Source organism: Saimiri boliviensis, chromosome 16 (assembly GCF_048565385.1).
Source record: "Saimiri boliviensis isolate mSaiBol1 chromosome 16, mSaiBol1.pri, whole genome shotgun sequence".
Classification (NCBI taxonomy): domain Eukaryota; kingdom Metazoa; phylum Chordata; class Mammalia; order Primates; family Cebidae; genus Saimiri; species Saimiri boliviensis.
This window is the reverse complement of record NC_133464.1, coordinates 88,162,333-88,180,397: the sequence shown is the minus strand read 5'-3', so window position 1 is coordinate 88,180,397 and position 18,065 is coordinate 88,162,333. Positions and strand designations below refer to the sequence as shown.

The 18,065-nt window shown below is 44.4% G+C and overlaps 1 pseudogene; it reads right to left on the bottom strand.

Annotated features, from left to right (window-relative positions):
* Window positions 1-7,108: 7,108 nt before the first annotated feature.
* On the bottom strand, window positions 7,109-10,042 carry LOC101054056 (peptidylprolyl isomerase domain and WD repeat-containing protein 1-like; annotated as a pseudogene).
* Window positions 10,043-18,065: the final 8,023 nt, after the last annotated feature.

Here is an 18,065-nt window from a genome sequence, read left to right as displayed (position 1 = left end):
TCTTTCTGTCTGTCTGTCTTTTTTTTTTTTTTTTTTTTTTTTTTTTGAGATGGAGTCTCACTCTGTAGCCCAGGCTGGAGTGCAGTGGCACGATCTCGGCTCACTGCAACCTCCGCCTCCTGGGTCCCGGTTCAAGCAATTCTCCTACCTCAGCCTCCACACGAGCCACCACACTCAGCTGATTTTTTGTATTTTTTAGTAGAGACGGGGTTTCACCATGTTGGCCAGTCTGATCTTGAATTCCAGACCTTATGATCCACCCGCCTCGGCCTTCCAAAGTGCTAGGATTACAGGCATGAGCCACCGTGCCCGGCTTCTTTCTTTCTTTTTTAAGATGGAGTCTCACTCTTGTCACCCCTGTGGGAGTGCAATGGCACAATCTTGGCTCACTGCAACCTCTGCCTCCCAGGTCCAAGTGATTCTCCTGCCTCAGCCTCCTGAGTAGCTGGAATTACAGGCACCTGCCACCATGCCTGACTAATTTTTGTATTTTTCGTAGAAATGGGGGTTTCACCATTTGGCCAGGCTGGTCTCAAACTCCTGACCTCAGACAATCTGCCCGCCTCTGCCTCCCAAAGTGCTGGGATTAACAGGTGTGAGCCACCATGCCCAGCAATATTCTTTTCAAATTGGCCATCTGAGTGTCCCAATGAATGCCTATTGGTTGTTTTGGAAGGATTTTTTTTTTTTTTTTTTTTTTTTTAGATGGAGTTTCGCTCTTGTTACCCAGGCTGGAGTGCAATGGTGCAATCTCGGCTCACCGCAACCTCCGCCTCCTGGGTTCAGGCAATTCTCCTGCCCCAGCCTCCCGAGTAGCTGGGATTACAGGCACGCGTCACCATGCTCAGCTAATTTTTTGTAGTTTTAGTAGAGACGGAGTTTCACCATGTTGACCAGGATGGTCTCGATCTCTTGACCTCGTGATCCACCCGCCTCGGCCTCCCAAAGTGCTGGGATTACAGGCTTGAGCCACCGCGCCCGGCTGTTTTGTTTTGTTTTATTGAGAAAGTTTTGTTCCTGTCACCCAGGCTGGAGTGCAATGGTGCAACCTTGGCTCACTGCAACCTTTGCTTCCTGGGTTCAAGCAATTCTCCTGCCTCAGCCCCCAAGTAGCTGGGGTTACAGGTGCCTGCCACTAAACCAGGCTAATTTTTGTGTTTTTAGTAGAGACAGAGTTTTACCATGTTGGCCGGGATTGTCTCGAACTCCTGATGTCAGGTGATCCACTTGCCTCGGCCTCCCAAAGTGTTGGGCTTACAGGCGTGAGACACTGTGCCCAGCCTGTTTTGGAATTTTTACATGTCTGGTGCCCCGTTTCTTCCCTCTGCTTCCTCCCACACAGATGCTGATATCATTTATCTCTTGTGCCTTTCGGAGCTTTGGTGCTACCTGCCGGTGTTTTGGGGTTCCATGGGATTGCTGTACCATTTAGTTTGATTGTAGATATCATTCAGGGATTTTTGTTTTTTTCCATCCTAACTGTTCTGTGTCAGTTTTGTTTTTTAACTGAAAAATAACATTTTTGGGCTATTAAAGATTTTTTTTTTTTTTTTTTTGTAGTTAGCTCTTGAGCAGTCATTGTCATTAAGTTTCATTAAGTTTCTGGCATAAAATACACTTGTCATCTTCTTTTGGGATGCTGCATCTTCTGGGATGCAGGGTATTAGTATTTTCTTTCTTTCTTTCTTTTTTATTTTTATTTTTTTGAGACGGAGTTTCGCTCTTGTTACCCAGGCTGGAGTGCAATGGCGCGATCTCAGCTCACCGCAACCTCCGCCTCCCGGGTTCAGGCAGTTCTCCTGCCTCAGCCTCCTGAGTAGCTGGGATTACAGGCACGCACCACCATGCCCAGCTAACTTTTTGTATTTTTAGTAGAGACGGGGTTTCACCATGTTGACCAGGATGGTCTCGATCTCTTGACCTCGTGATCCACCCGCCTCGGCCTCTCAAAGTGCTGGGATTACAGGCTTGAGCCACTGCGCCCGGCCTTTTTTTCTTTCTTTTTTTTTTCTTTTTTTGAGACGGAGTTTCAGTCTTGTTACCCAGGCTGGAGTGCAATGGCGTGATCTCGGCTCACTGCAACCTCCGCCTCCTGGGTTCAGGCAATTCTCCTGTCTCAGCCTCCTGAGTAGCTGGGATTACAGGCACGTGCCACCATGCCCAGCTAATGTTTTGTATTTTTAGTAGAGACGGGGTTTCACCATGTTGACTGGGATAGTCTCGATCTCTTGACCTCGTGATCCACCCACCTCAGCCTCCCAAAGTGCTGGGATTACAGGCTTGAGCCACCGCGCTTGGCCAGATATTAGTATTTTCAATCTTGGTAAGATCGTTTTGACCTAATTAGATTAGAAATATACACAGGACTACACCTAAAACTGTCAAAACTGATAAAAGGGCAGGCTAGATTTGAATATCTCTTTCCTTTGATTTAGATATCCCCATTTTTGAGACTCCATCTTATAGGGATAGAAACATTAGTATCAAGAAACATGTATCCAAAGAGTGTTTTGTTTTGTTTTGTTTGTTTGTTTTTGAGACAGGGTCTTGCTCTGTCACCCAGGCTGGAGTGCAGTGATATGATCTCAACTCACTGCAGTCTCCACCTCCCAGGCTCAAGTGATCTTCACACCTCAACCTCTTGACTAGCTGGGACTACTTGAGAACAAATTAGCCTGGCTATTTTTTTGTTTGTTTTTTTGTAGAGACAGGGTCTCACTATGTTGCCCAGGCTGGTCTCGAACTCCTGGGCTCAAGCAATCCTTCTGCCTCGGCCTCCTAAAGCGCTGGGATTACAGGCATGAGCCACGGTGCCCAGCCTAAAATATTAAAGCAACATTATTTATTGTGCTTTTGTAAAAAAAAAAAAAGTTGGAAAAAAACTCCGTCTGTTCATAATTGAGGAATGATTAGATTATCTGCAGAATGTGTATCTCTGGGTTGATAAGGTAGTTATTAAAATGAATTAGAGGCTGGGTGCAGTGGCTCACACCTATAATCCCAGCACTTCGGGAGGCCGAGGTGGGTGGGTCACTTGAGGTCAGGAGTATGAGACCAGCCTGGGCAACATGGAGAAACCCCGTCTCTACTAAAAATACAAAAAAACTATCTGGGGCATGGTGGTGTGTGCCTATAATCCCAGCTACTCGGGAGGCCAAGGCAAGAGATTCACTTCAACCCAAGAGGCGGAGGTTGCAGTGAGCCAGGATTGCACCACTGCACTCCAGCCTGAGTGGAGGAGCAGGAGTCTGTCTCAAAAATAAAAATAAAATGAATAAGAACTATGTTAATTATCCTGGAGAAATATTCATAATCCTTTTTGTTTAGGAAATTTTTAAAAAACTCAGAAGTAAGGCCACAAGGAGTATTATAAGATCTTAATATTCTGCTACAGCATTTTCTAACAAATTAGGCTAAACGTCTTCTGGTTTTCTTGGGACTATAACTTGATTTACTGTTTGTAAGTGGTTAGAGCCTAGGCATTTTACAACTTTGTAAAGTTGGAGATTGAACTGTAGAAAACATGTAAGATGCACTTTTTTTTCTTTTTTGAGATGGAGTTTCGTTTCGCTGTTGTTACCCAGGCTGGAGTGTAATGGCGCGATCTCGGCTCACCGCAACCTCCGCCTCCTGGGTTCAGGCAATTCTCCTGCCTCAGCCTCCTGAGTAGCTGGGATTACAGGCACGCGCCACCATGCCCAGCTAATTTTTTGTATTTTTAGTAGAGACGGGGTTTCACCATATTGACCTGGATGGTCTCGATCTCTTGACCTCGTGATCTACCTGCCTCGGCCTCCCAAAGGGCTAGGATTACAGGCCTGAGCCACCGTGCCCGGCCAAGATGTACATTTATGGATTGTATCTCCCCCCAATATACTTATGTTGAAGCCCTAACACCCAATCTGACTGTGTATGTGGATAGGGCTTACACAAGGAGGTAATCAAGGTTAAATGAAGTCATGAGGTGGGGCTTCACTCTAATAGGACTAGACTACGACTGCTGTCCTAAGAATAGGAAGAGATATGAGAGAACTTTCCCTTTCTTTGCATGCATGTGGGGAAGAGGTCACGTGAAGACACAGTGAGAGTGTGACCATCTATAAGCCACGAAGAGTGGCCTCGCCAGACACCAACCGTGATGGCACCTTGATCTTAAACTTTCCAGCTTCCAGAGCTATGAGAAAACAAATTTCTGTTGTTAAAGCCACCTAGTCTGTGGTATTAGCCAGAGCTGACTAATATACAGTGTGATAGTTTATTTTGTTCTGTTTAGGAAAGGATATAACCCCAGCCAGGTGTAGTGGCGCATGCCTGTAATCCCAGCAGTTTGGGAGACCAAGGGAGGAAGATCACTTGAGCCCAAGGAGTTTGAGATTAGCCTGGGCTACAAAACAAGATCATCTTTACAAAAAATAAAAAATTTAGCTAGGCATGGTGGCATGTGCCTGTACTCCTCACTACTGGAGAGCCTGAAGTGGAGCATCACTTGAGCTCAGGAGTTTGAGGCTGCAGAGAGCTGTGATAGCACCACTGTACTCTAGTCTGGGCAACAGTGCAAGATTATCTCTCTAAAAATAAATAAATAAAATAATATAACCCTTAAGGTTATGATTTTTGCTTTTTTTTTTTTTTTCACCCGCCTCGGCCTCCCAAAGTGCTGGGATTACAAGCTTGAGCCACCGCTCCCGGCCTACTGTGTTTCTTTATATCACTTTATATAAATCCAGGTTTCTGGATGATTCCTATGGAATCACTGTTGTCATTCTGCTGGTTTCCTCATTAAGGCAGGGTCTCGCTCTATCACTCAGGCTGGAGTGCAGTGGCATGATCGTGGCTCTCTGCAGCCCTGACCTCCCAGGCTTAAGCAATCTCCCACCTTAGCCTCCTGAGTAGCCGAGACCACAGGCGTGCGCCACCACACACAGCTAATTTTTAAATTTTTTTGTAGAAACGGAGTGTCCCTATGTTTCCCAGGCTAGTCTCAAACTCCTGGGCTCAAGTGATCCTCCCACCTTGGGCTCCCAAAGTGCTGGGATGACAGGTGTGAGCCACTACTCTCAGCCTTCGTTAAATATTTAAATAAAATTTTGACATGTATTCTGGACTATTGGTGTGGGAATTACATTTTTGCCAATTTGAGAAATAGAGGGACTTTTGACCTTTAAGGAATCAGAGTAAAATACATTTAACATAAAAATTTGTAACAATTTTTAAGTATACAGTTCAGTGGCATTAATTACATCTGCATTATTATGTAGAAACAACCACTATACAACTATAAATATTTCTATCATCCCAAACAAAAACTTCATTATCATTTAAAAATAACTCCCAGCTGAGGCATGAGAATCGTTTGAACCTGGGGAGCAGAGATGGCAGTGAGCCGAGATCGGGCCATTGACCTCCAACCTGGAGGATAAAGCCAGACTCAGTCTCAAAAACAAAAACAAACAAAAAACTCCCTGTTTTCTTCTTCTCCCAGCTCTTGGTAACTTCTAATTTCTGCCTCTGAATTTGCCTGTTCTTGATAGCTCATATCAGTAGACTAATAAGAAACATAAACTAAAAAAAAAAAAAAAAAAAAAAAAAAAAGCGTAATTTGAAGACATATGAAAATTTAAACTTACCTGGTAGAGTTAAATATATGGACAAACATAAAAACATGTATTACTGGCCGGGCGCGGTGGCTCAAGCCTGTAATCCCAGCACTTTGGGAGGCCGAGGCGGGTGGATCACGAGGTCAAGAGATCGAGACCATCCTGGTCAACATGGTGAAACCCCGTCTCTACTAAAAATACAAAAAATTAGCTGGGCATGGTGGCACGTGCCTGTAATCCCAGCTACTCGGGAGGCTGAGGCAGGAGAATTGCCTGAGCCCAGGAGGCGGAGGTTGCGGTGAGCCGAGATCGCGCCATTGCACTCCAGCCTGGGTAACAAGAGCGAAACTCCGTCACAAAAAAAAAAAAAAAAAAAAAAAAAACATGTATTACTGTACTTTGGGTTCATAACTTTAAATTCTTTTATAGCATTTAAAAGACAAAAGCATTTAAAAGACGGGCGTGATGGCTCATGCCTGTAATCCTAGCACTTTGGGAGGCCAAGGCAGGTGGATCACTTGAGGTCAGGAGTTCATAAACAGCTTGGCCAGCATGGTGAAATCCCGTCTCTACTAAAAATACAAAAATATTAGCCAGGCATGATGGCGGGTGCCTGTAATCCCAGCTGCTTGGGAGGCTGAGGAAGGAGAATTGCTTGGACGTGGGAGGTGGAGTTTGCAGTGAGTCAAGATTGTATCACTGCAGTCCAGCCTGGGTGACAGTGAGACTCCATCTCAAAAAATAAAAATAAATAAATAAATAAATAAACACAAAAGTATAAACATAATTATAAGCCTATGCTAATACATACACAATAAAAATGTATTTTTTTAAAAAGAGATGAGGTTTTGCTATGCTGCCCACACTGGACTCAAACTTCTGGGCTCAAGCTCTCCTCCTTCCTCAGCCTCCCAAGCAGCTGGGCCTACAGGCACACACCACCACATTTGGCTCTAAGATGTGATTTTTGAATTCAATAATATAAGGTAGGGAGTGGTGGTGCTATAGTGGAGTAGAGTTTCTTTCTTTTCTCTTTTTTTTTTTTTTTTTTTGAGACGGAGTTTCGCTCTTGTTACCCAGGCTGGAGTGCAATGGCGCGATCTCGGCTCACCGCAACCTCCGCCTCCTGGGTTCAGGCAATTCTCTTGTCTCGGCCTCCTGAGTAGCTGGGATTACAGGCACGCGCCACCATGCCCAGCTAATTTTTTGTATTTTTAGTAGAGACGGGGTTTCACTATGTTGACCAGGATGGTCTCGATCTCTTGACCTCGTGATCCACCCGCCTCGGCCTCCCAAAGTGCTGGGATTACAGGCTTGAGCCACCGCGCCCGGCCTCTTTTCTCTTTTTAAACATTTTTTAAAAGTCGCCTTTAATGGAAAACACAAAAATATAATATTGTATCTTTGAAACACGATCTGTATATTCAGCAAGTACTAAGCTTCCTAACATAAAATAATCTCCTGTTTAATATTGCGTTTTTATTTGCAAGATCATTAAAACAAATTTTATTTTACTTGACAGTAGTATTTATGCTGCTGACATTCTCATAGGGCTTATCTTTTTGGGATTGACTTTGCCATTGGAGATCCTCTGCACAACTTCCATTCCTTTAGTCACTCGTCCAAATACTGTGTGCTTATTAGCAAGCCAAGGCGTTGGTACTACTGTTAAGAAAAACTGGGATCCGTTAGTATTTGATCCTGCATTCGCCATGCTGAGTGTGTATGGTCTGTCTTGCCGTAATGTTGAATGAAATTCATCTTCAAATTCTCCTCTCCATATGCTTTCTCCTCCATACCAGTACCTATTGGATCTCCTGTCTGAATCATGAAGCCCTTAATTATATGGTGAAATGCATGCCCATTATAATAACCATTTCTGCTGTGAACACAGAAGTCTTCCACTGTCTTAGCAGGAAAAAGTTTGATATGAACGTCTCCCATGCCTGTGTGGATAATGGCACTATCTGAAACTCATTTAGGTCCTTCAGCTTGAGTAGCTGCCATGACTTCTTTAGAGGGTTTCTCATTAAAAACATCTCCATCAGAATCTGCACTTTTTGTATCTTCTGGTTCTCCTTCGGGAAACATATAAAATCTATTCTTTTTGAATGATGTACAGACTATGGTCGGGTCAGCTTGAATATTCTGAAGAACAGGCTTTTCAGAAGCTTTCATCTCTGTAGGAGTTGCGGCACGATGCTTTTTGGCTATTCCCTGGAACAAAGCCAATTACATCTCTCTAATATATATTTTTTAGTAATATATTATTATTTTTTTTTTTTAAGAGATTTTTTTTTTTTTTTTTTTTTTTTGAGACGGAGTTCCGCTCTTGTTACCCAGGCTGGAGTGCAATGGCGCGATCTCGGCTCACCGCAACCTCCGCCTCCTGGGTTCAAGCAATTCTCCCGCCTCAGCCTCCTGAGTAGCTGGGATTACAGGCATGTGCCACCATGCCCAGCTAATTTTTTGTATTTTTAGTAGAGACGGGGTTTCACCACGTTGACCAGGATGGTCTCGATCTCTCGACCTCGTGATCCACCCGCCTCGGCCTCCCAAAGTGCTGGGATTACAGGCTTGAGCCACCGCGCCCGGCCTATTTTTTAAAATATTTATTTAACTTTAGGTGCATACAATATCTGGCATTTCTCCCCATGTTATCTCTCCCCACCCTCCCCTCCCTCCCCATCCTCCGCTGTCTCTCCCCTACCCACCCCTACTGTCCTCAGTGTGTGACGCTCCTCTCCCTGAGTCCACATGTTCTCATTGTTCAACACCCACCTATGAGTGAGAACACAGGTGCTTGGCTCTCTGTTCTCTCTAACATTTTCTTGTTTGCCTAAAATACATTTATAGCTTTAATGCCCAGCATTGCTCCATACAGCACAAAGTGTCCAGTTTCATCAAAAACTGTACTAATTAATCTCACAGCATCAACCTTCTCCAACTCATGCTCCACAGCCATTCGCTGACCAAGTTCCATGGCTGGTAATTGTTGTCTCATCTGTTGCAGTTCAGTAAACATGTTTAGTGATTTATTACAGACTCTCATGAGTTTTTCATCTAAAAACCTGAAAATTCGAACTTTTCTATCAGAACCAATAGTAGCTATTTTCTTTCCATCTGGTGAAAAACATATGCTGGTTGGATAAGCCTTACACTTGGCAAATTCAAATAAATCACTGTCAGTTTTATATTCCCAGTTCACAGTTTTGGGGAATTTATATTTAAGAGGAGGCCCAGTCCAGTATTCAATCATCCCAGATTTGTCAGAAGCCACTACTGCTTCGTAAACTGGGTTTAGCCATATCTGAGTAAGAGGTGATGTATGCAGTTTGTAAAAACATGAAGTGGCTGGTTACCTCCTCGGCCATCATAAATGAAAATGTTTCCTGTACTCTTTTCAAAAGGAGCAACCGAAGAAATTGCATCCCCTGGGCAATAGATCCACTCACACTGTCCAGGAAAATAGCCAAGTTTCAGCACGTTGATCATGCCAAAGTTCACTACCTCAAACTCCTTCACTGCTTTATCATCACCCGCGGAACAGAACCACGCTCCCTCAGAGCTAACTTCAACACGCTCAATAATTCCCGGTGACTACCAGCATGTTTAACAAATTCAATTTCCTCTTCTATTTTTTCCCGGAACTCGACACGCCCATCATGACCGGCAGTAATAATAAAATCTGTTTTGGTGCTGTCTGGCAGAGAACCCTTGAATCCCCTCTTGCTCCCACCCAGGCCCCGGCCACGTGGAAAATACCTAACCTCACCACGTGGACATCCTTTGTCTCACGCTGCCCAGCGTCCTAGCCCCAAGCACAAACGACCCTCAGCAACTTTCTGCCCAGCAACCGATCAGACCAATCAGCGACCACCTCATCAGCCCTTCGCTGACTTCCCGCCTGACGGTCAAACTGACCAATCACCATCTGTCACATCAGCTCCTTCACTTCCCGGTTCCCCCACCTCTATAAAAATCGCGGAACAAAGAAAACCGGCGCGAGACTGCTGACCCTCCCCTGCTGTACGGGTCCGGTCAGTCCGCCCGGGGATTTTCCAATAAAGCCTGAACATCCTGTCCATTCAACTCTATCTGGCTCAATTGGCTTAATTCCTGGGGCCTCAGCAAACAAGTGGTCCAGGCAGGCCGGACAGGTGCCTACCACGTGGGTGATAACATCTCTGTGCATGTAACTGCGCTCATGCACGGATGCACCAGGGAGATTCTCACGACAGACCCTCAAACGCTGAGGCTTTCTTCTTCGTGGCCGGTGTTCCCTCTACAGGTAAAGGCCTAACCCAACGCTCTTCGTTCTCCTTCTCATCGTTCTCTTGGGCCACTGCCAGCTCTCTTTCGCTGAGTTCTATTTTTTCTGGTTCCTCGGGGTCCCGGCGCCTTCTCCGTCTCTGTTGCAAATCGCTGCCACTTTTCACCGCCATGTTGTTGGCATGTTGAGATGGAGTCTGGCTCTGTCATCCAGGCTGGAGTGCAGTGGCGCGATCTCAGCTCACTGCAACCTCCGCCTACCAAGTTTAAGCGATTCTCCTGCCTCAGCCTCCCCAGTAGCTGGGACTACAGGCGCCCACCACCATGCCCAGCTAATTTTTGTATTTTTAGTAGAGACGGGGTTTCATCAAGTTGGTCAGGCTGGTCTTGAACTTCTTACCTCATGATTCACTCGCCTCTGCCTCCCAAAGTGCTGGGATTACAGGCATGAACCACCGTATCCGGCTGGAGTAGAGTTTTTATGTGTGAATAAAGTTAAATTGTTTCAGATTAAAATAGATTGTTGTAAATCAAAACCACAATAAGGTATCACCTCCTGCTCATTCGGATGCAATACACACGCACACGCGTGCACACACACACACTCAAATGCATCTCAACTTAACCATGGGGTTACTTCTTGATAAACCCATCATAAGATAAAAATGTTGTAAGCTGAAAATGCATTTACTGCACCAATACACTTAACCTACTTAACATCATAGCTTCATCTAGCCTACTTTAAATGTGCTCAGAATGCTTATATTAGCCTGAAGTTGGGCAAAGTTATCTACTGCAAGGCCTATTTTATAATAAAGTACTGAATATCTTTTTTTTTTTTTTTTTTTTTTTTGAGGCAGAGTTTCGCTCTTGTTACCCAGGCTGGAGTGCAATGGCGCGATCTCGGCTCACCGCAACCTCCTCCTCCTGGGTTCAGGCAATTCTCCTGCCTCAGCCTCCTGAGTAGCTGGGATTACAGGCACGCGCCACCATGCCCAGCTGATTTTTTGTATTTTAGTAGAGATGGGGTTTCACCATGTTGACCAGGATGGTCTCGATCTCTTGACCTCGTGATCCACCCACCTCGGCCTCCCAAAGTGCTGGGATTACAGGCTTGAGCCACCGTGCCCGGCTTTTTTTTTTTTTTTTTTTTTCTTTTTTAAGATGGAGTTTCCCTCTTGTTGCCAAGACTGGAGTGCAATGGTGTGATCTCAGCTCACTGCAACCTCTGCCTCCTGGCTTCAAACAATTCTCCTGCTTCAGCCTCTGGAGTAGCTGGGATTACAGGCATGTGCCACCATGCCCAGCTAATTTTGTATTTTTGTTAGACACAGGATTTCACCATGTTGGTCAGGCTGGTCTCGAACTCCTGACCTCAATGGATCCATCTTCCTCGGCCTCCCAAAGTGTTGGGATTACAGGTGTGAGCCACTGCACCCAGCCAAAGTACTGGATATCTAATATAATGTATTGACTACTGTACTGAAAGTAAAAGACAGAATGGTTGTATGGGTGCTCAAAGTATAGTTTCTGTTGAATGTGTGTTGCCTTTGCAGCATGATAAGATTGATAAATGATAGTATAATTTTTAATTGTATTAAAAATTTTAGGACGGCCTTGGTGGCTCACGCCTGTAATCCTAACATTTTGGGAGGCTGTGGTGGGTGGATCACTTGAGGTCAGGAGCTTGGGATCAGCCTGGTCAACATGGTAAAACTCCCTCTCACCAGGCACGGTGGTTCACACCTGTAATCCCAGCACTTTGGGAGGCCAAGGTGGGTTCATCACCTGAGATTGGGAGCTGGAGACCAGCCTGAGCAATATAGAGAAACCCCCTCTCTAAAAATACAAAATCAGCCTGGCATGGTGGCACATGCCTGTAATTCCAGCTACTCGGGAGGCTGAGGCAGGAGAACTGCTTGAACCCAGGAGGCAGAGGTTGCTGTGAGCCGAGATTGAGCCCTTGCACTCCAGCCTGGGCAACAAGAGTGAATCTCCATCTCTAAAAAACAAACAAAAAACCCCGTCTCTGCTAAAAAATACAAAAATTGCCACGCGTAGTGGTGGGCGCCTATAATCCCAGCTGCTTGGGAGGCTGAGGCAGGAGAATGGGTTGAACCCGGGGGCAGAGGTTGCAGTGAGCTGAGATGGCACCATTTCTCTCCAGCGTGGGAGAAAGAGTAAAACTCCATCTCAGAATAATAGCAATAATAATAAAATTTAACATATTCTAAAAACAGGGAAGGGCCGGGCGCGGTGGCTCAAGCCTGTAATCCCAGCACTTTGGGAGGCTGAGGCGGGTGGATCACGAGGTCGAGAGATCGAGACCATCCTGGTCAACACGGTGAAACCCCGTCTCTACTAAAGATACAAAAAATCAGCTGGGCATGGTGGCACGTGCCTGTAATCCCAGCTACTCAGGAGGCTGAGGCGGGAGAATTGCCTGAACCCAGGAGGCGGAGGTTGCGGTGAGCCGAGATCACACCATTGCACTCCAGCCTGGGTAACAAGAGCGAAACTCCGTCTCAAAAAAAAAACAACAAAACAAAACAGGGGACCGTCTGTATACATAAAACAGAAAATAACAAATGTTGATGTGGACGTGGAGGAACTGGAACTCTTGGGCCTTGATGGCAGGAAAGTAAAACGATGCAGCAGCTGTGGAAAGCAGTATGCTGGCTTCTCAAAAACTTACAAATAAAATTACGATATCATCCAGTAACTCCAGTTCTGGATACAATCTCTGTCTTAATCTGTTTTCTGTTGCTTATAACAGAATATCTTAAACTGGGTAATTTGTAAAGAAAAGGAATTTATGGTATTTGTAAAGAAAAGGAATTTGTAAAGAAAAGGAATTTTGTAATTTGTAAAGAAAAGGAATTTTACAAAGAAAAGGGATTTATTTCTCATAATGATGGAGGTTGAGAAGTCCAAGGTAAAAGCAGGGGCATCTGATGAGGGCCCTCCTGCTGTGGGAACTCTCTGAAGTGTCCCAGAGTGGTGCAGGGGATCACATGGTGAGGGGACTAGCTCTGGTCTCTTTCTCTTCTTATAAAGCCACTAGTTCCCATCCCTTGATAACCCATTAATCTATTTTTTTTTTTTTTTTTTGAGACGGAGTTTCGCTCTTGTTACCCAGGCTGGAGTGCAATGGCGTGATCTCGGCTCACCGCAACCTCCGCCTCCTGGGTTCAGGCAATTCTCCTGCCTCAGCCTCCTGAGTAGCTGGGATTACAGGCACACACCACCGTGCCCAGCTAATTTTTTGTATTTTTAGTAGAGACGGGGTTTCACCATGTTGACCAGGATGGTCTCGATCTCTTGACTTCGTGATCCACCCGCCTCGGCCTCCCAAAGTGCTGGGATTACAGGCTTGAGCCACCGCGCCCGGCTCCATTAATCTATTAACCCCTTAATCCAGTAATCCATAAATAGATGAATCCATTCATGAGGGCAGAGCCTACATGATCCAATGACCTCTTAAAGGCCCCACCTCTCAATACTACCACATTAGGGATTAAATTTCAACTTACATTTTGGAGGGTATGTTCAAACCTCAGCCTACTCCAAAGAATTAAAAGCAAGGACACAAAAATATTTTTATAGTCATGTTTATTGCACATTATTATTCAATAGCTAAAATATGGGAACAACCCACGTGTAAATCGATTAATAAATTAAATATCGTAAATTAATGGACAATAAAAATTTTTATTCAGCCTTAAAAGGAAGAACATTCTGACCGATGCTACGACATGAATGAACCTTGAAGATGTTCTATTAAGTGAAATAAGCCAGTCACAAAAGGAAAAATACTCTTATGATTCCACTTTTTTTTTTTTTTTTTTGAGATGGAGTCTTGTTCTGTTGCCCAGGCTGGAATGCAGTGGCTCAATCTTGGCTCACTGCAATCTCTGCCTCCTGGCTCAAGCGATTCTCCTGTCTCAGCTTCTGAGTAGCTGGGACCACAGTCACACACCACCATGCCCGGCTAATTTTTGTATTTTTAGCAGAGACAGGGTTTCACCATGTTGACCAGGCTGGTTTGGATCCCCTGACCTCAGGTGATCCACCTGCTTTGCAAAATCCACCTGCTCTGATCCACCTGCTCTCCCAAAGTGCTGGGACTATAGGCGTGACCCACCACCACACAGCTGATTCCATTCTTATAAGAAATACTTAGAGGAGTCCTATTCATAGAGACAGAAAGTAGAATGATGGTTGCTAGGGGTTGAGGGTAGAAGTAAATATGGAAAAATCAACAACACAAAAGTAGGAATGGGAAGAAATTAGAGACAAAACAAAAAGTTATAAAACACACAGAAAACAACAAAAGGCAATAATATGTCCTTATCTATTAGTAATGGCTTTAAATATAAATAAAGTCCATAGTCTTTAATTTACACCCCACTTCTAAAAAGAGAGAGATTGGCAGAATGTACAAAAAATAAAGAGGATCCAAATACATGCTGATTATAGGAGAGTTACTTTTGATATAAGAACATGCAGAGGATAGGCCGGGCGCGGTGGCTCACGTCTGTAATCCCAGCACTTTGGGAGGCCGAGGCGGGTGGATCACGAGGTCGAGAGATCGAGACCATACATGGTGAAACCCCGTCTCTACTAAAAATACAAAAATTAGCTGGGCATGGTGGCGCGTGCCTGTAATCCCAGCTACTAAGGAGGCTGAGGCAGGAGAATTGCCTGAGCCCAGGAGGCGGAGGTTGCGGTGAGCCGAGATCGCGCCATTGCACTCCAGCCTGGGTAACAAGAGCGAAACTCCGCCTCAAAAAAAAAAAAAAAAAGAACATGCAGAGGATAAAAGTGAAAGGAGGTCCCAGGTGCCTGCTGGGTCCCTGAGCCGGCCAGGAGCAGGCAGAGACGGGCAGGCAAGTGGGCAGGCACTGTGGCTTACAGTCAGGGCAGAGGCCCAGGTTGCACAATATTTAAAAAAAAAAAAGTGGAAGAATGAAAAAAGATATTTCATGCGAATAATAAAAAGAGAGCAAGGGTGGCTATACTAATAATGGACAAAATAGAGTTTAAGTGAAGAACTTACAGGAGACAAAAAAGAACATTATATATAAATGTATAAAATGACCATAGATTTATGATATATGTATATATTATATGTGTAATTGGCCAAATAAAATCATCAGTTTACCTACAAAATTATACCAATTGTAAATATGTATGCACGGAACATCAGAGTTTATAAATATATGAAGTAAACTTGACAGAATTAAAGTGAGAAAAAGCTCAACAGTCATTGTAGGAAACTTCAATACTCCCCTTTCAACAGTGGATAGAACGATGAATGAAAATCATTACGGAGGGCCGGGCGCGGTGGCTCAAGTCTGTAATCCCAGCACTTTGGGAGGCCGAGGCGGGTGGATCACGAGGTCGAGAGATTGAAACCATCCTGGTCAACATGGTGAAACCCCGTCTCTACTAAAAACACAAAAAAGTAGCTGGGCGTGGTGGCGCTTGCCTGTAATCCCAGCTACTCAGGAGGCTGAGGCAGGAGAATTGCTTGAACCCAGGAGGCGGAGGTTGCGGTGAGCCGAGATCGCGCCATTGCACTCCAGCCTGGGTAACAAGAGCGAAACTCCGTCTTAAAAAAAAAAAAAAAAAAAAAAAAAGAAAATCATTACGGAAACAGAAAACCGAAACAACAGTAAAGAACAATCAGACCTAACAGATATTTACAGAACACTCTACTCAACAACAGCAGAATTTACATTTTTCTCAGGTACACATGGGAAATTCTCCAAGGATAGACAACATATTAGTTCATAAAACATGTCTTAATACATTTTAAGAGAGAGAAATCATACAAAGTATTTTTTTTCCCAATCACAATGGAATGGAGATAGAACTAGAAGAAAGAAAAGTAGAAAAGTCAAAAAGATATGGAATTAAAGAATATACTCTTGGAAATCACAGGGATATTATAAAATATATTGGAACAAATTAAATGAAAGCACACCATGCCAAAATGTATTGGATTCGGGCCAGGTGTGGTGGTTCATGCCTGTAATCCCAAAACTTTGGGAGGCCAGCATGGGAGGATTGTTTGAAACCAGTCTGGGCAATAAGGCAAGACACCGTCTTTACAAAAATAAAAAAAATTAGCCAGGTGCAATGGTGCATACCTGTAGTCCCAGCTGTTCAGAATGCTGAGGCAGGAGGATTTCTTGATCCCAGTAATTTGAGGCTACAGTGAGCCATGATCACTCCACTGCACTCCAGCCTGGGTGACAGAGCAAGACTACACTTCTAAAATAAATAAATAGGTAAATAATTTTGTAAAACTTATGAAATTCAGTGAAAGCAGTGCTAAAAGAGAAATTTATAGCTGTAAAATCTTCTTTTTTACAGTTAAAGAGAAGAAAGATCTCAAACCAATAACTAAACTTTATACATTAAGGAACTAGAAAAGGAACAACCAGAACCAAAGCTAGCAAAAGAAAGGAAATAAGGGTTAGAACAGAGATCAACCAAATAAAGAATAGAAAAACAGTAAAGGCGGCCGGGCGCGGTGGCTCAAGCCTGTAATCCCAGCACTTTGGGAGGCCGAGGCGGGTGGATCACGAGGTCGAGAGATCGAGACCATCCTGGTCAACATGGTGAAACCCCGTCTCTACTAAAAAATACAAAAAAGTAGCTGGGCATGGTGGCGCGTGCCTGTAATCCCAGCTACTCAGGAGGCTGAGGCAGGAGAATTGCTTGAACCCGGGAGGCGGAGGTTGCGGTGAGCCGAGATTGCGCCATTGCACTCCAGCCTGGGTAACAAGAGCGAAACTCCATCTCAAAAAAAAAAAAAAAAAGAAAGAAAGAAAAACAGTAAAGGAAATCAATACAACCAAGCCTTGGTTCTTTGAAAAGATCAACAAAATGGATTAATCCTTAAGCACATTGACTCAGAAAAAAAGAAGACTCAAATAACTAAACTTGGAAATGAAAGAGAGGACATTACGACCAAAAAAAATTATAAGATAATATTATTAACTATTGTACAGGCCAGATGAGGTGCTCACAACTGTAATCCCAGCACTTTGGGAGGCCGAGGTGGGCAGATTGCTTGAGGCCAGGAGTTCCAGACCAGCCTGGCCAACGTGGCAAAATCCCGTCTACTGAAAATACAAAAATTAGCCGGGTGAGATGGTGCTCCCGTAATCCCAGGTGCTCAGGAGGCTGAGGTGCGAGAATTGCTTGAACCCAGGAGGCAGACGTTGCAGTAAGCCAAGACGGCACCACTGTACCCCAGCCTGGGTTACAGAGCCATTGAGACCCCATCTCAAAAACAAAACAATTGTACAACAACAAAATAGATAACCTATATAAAATGGATAAATTACTAGAAACACATAACCTACCAAGAAAGAATCATAACAAAATAGCATATCTGGGCCGGGCGCTGTGGCTCATGCCTGTAATCCCAGCACTTTCAGGTGAGGTGGGTGAATCACCTGAGGTTGGCAGTTCAAGACCAGCCTGGCCAACATGGTGAAACCCTGTCTCTATAAAAAAATAAAAAATAATAATTTAAAAAAGAAACTACAGATGCCGGGCACCGTGGCTCACACCTGTAATTCCAGCACCTTGGGAGGTCGAGGCGGGTGGATACCTGAGGTTGGCAGTTTGAGACTAGCCTGACCAACATAGAGAAATCCTGTCTCTACTAAAAACACAAAATTACAAAATTAGCCGGGCATGGTGGCGCACACCTGTAATCCCAGTTATTTGGAAGGCTGATGCAGGAGGATTGCTTAAACCTGGGAGGCAGAGGTTGCAGTGAGCCAAGACTGCCTCATTGTACTCCAGCCTGGGGATAAAGCAAGACCCTGTCTAAAAAAAAAAAAAAAGTAACATACAGATTTTATGTAATCTCTGTCAAAATCCCAATCGTGTTTTGCAGAAATAGAAAAATCCATTTTAAAATTCATACGGTATCTCAAGGGAGCCGGAATAATCCCCAAAGAAAACAAAATCTTGAGGCTGGGTGTGGTGGCTCATGCCTGTAATCCTAGCACTTTGGGAGGTCAAGGTGGGCAGATCACCTGAGTTCAGCGGTTCGAGACCAGCCTGGTCAACATGGTGAAACCCCCTCTGTACTAAAAATACAAAAATTAGCTGATGTGGTGGTGGACATCTGTAATTCCCACTACTTGGGAGGCTGAGGCAGGAGAATTA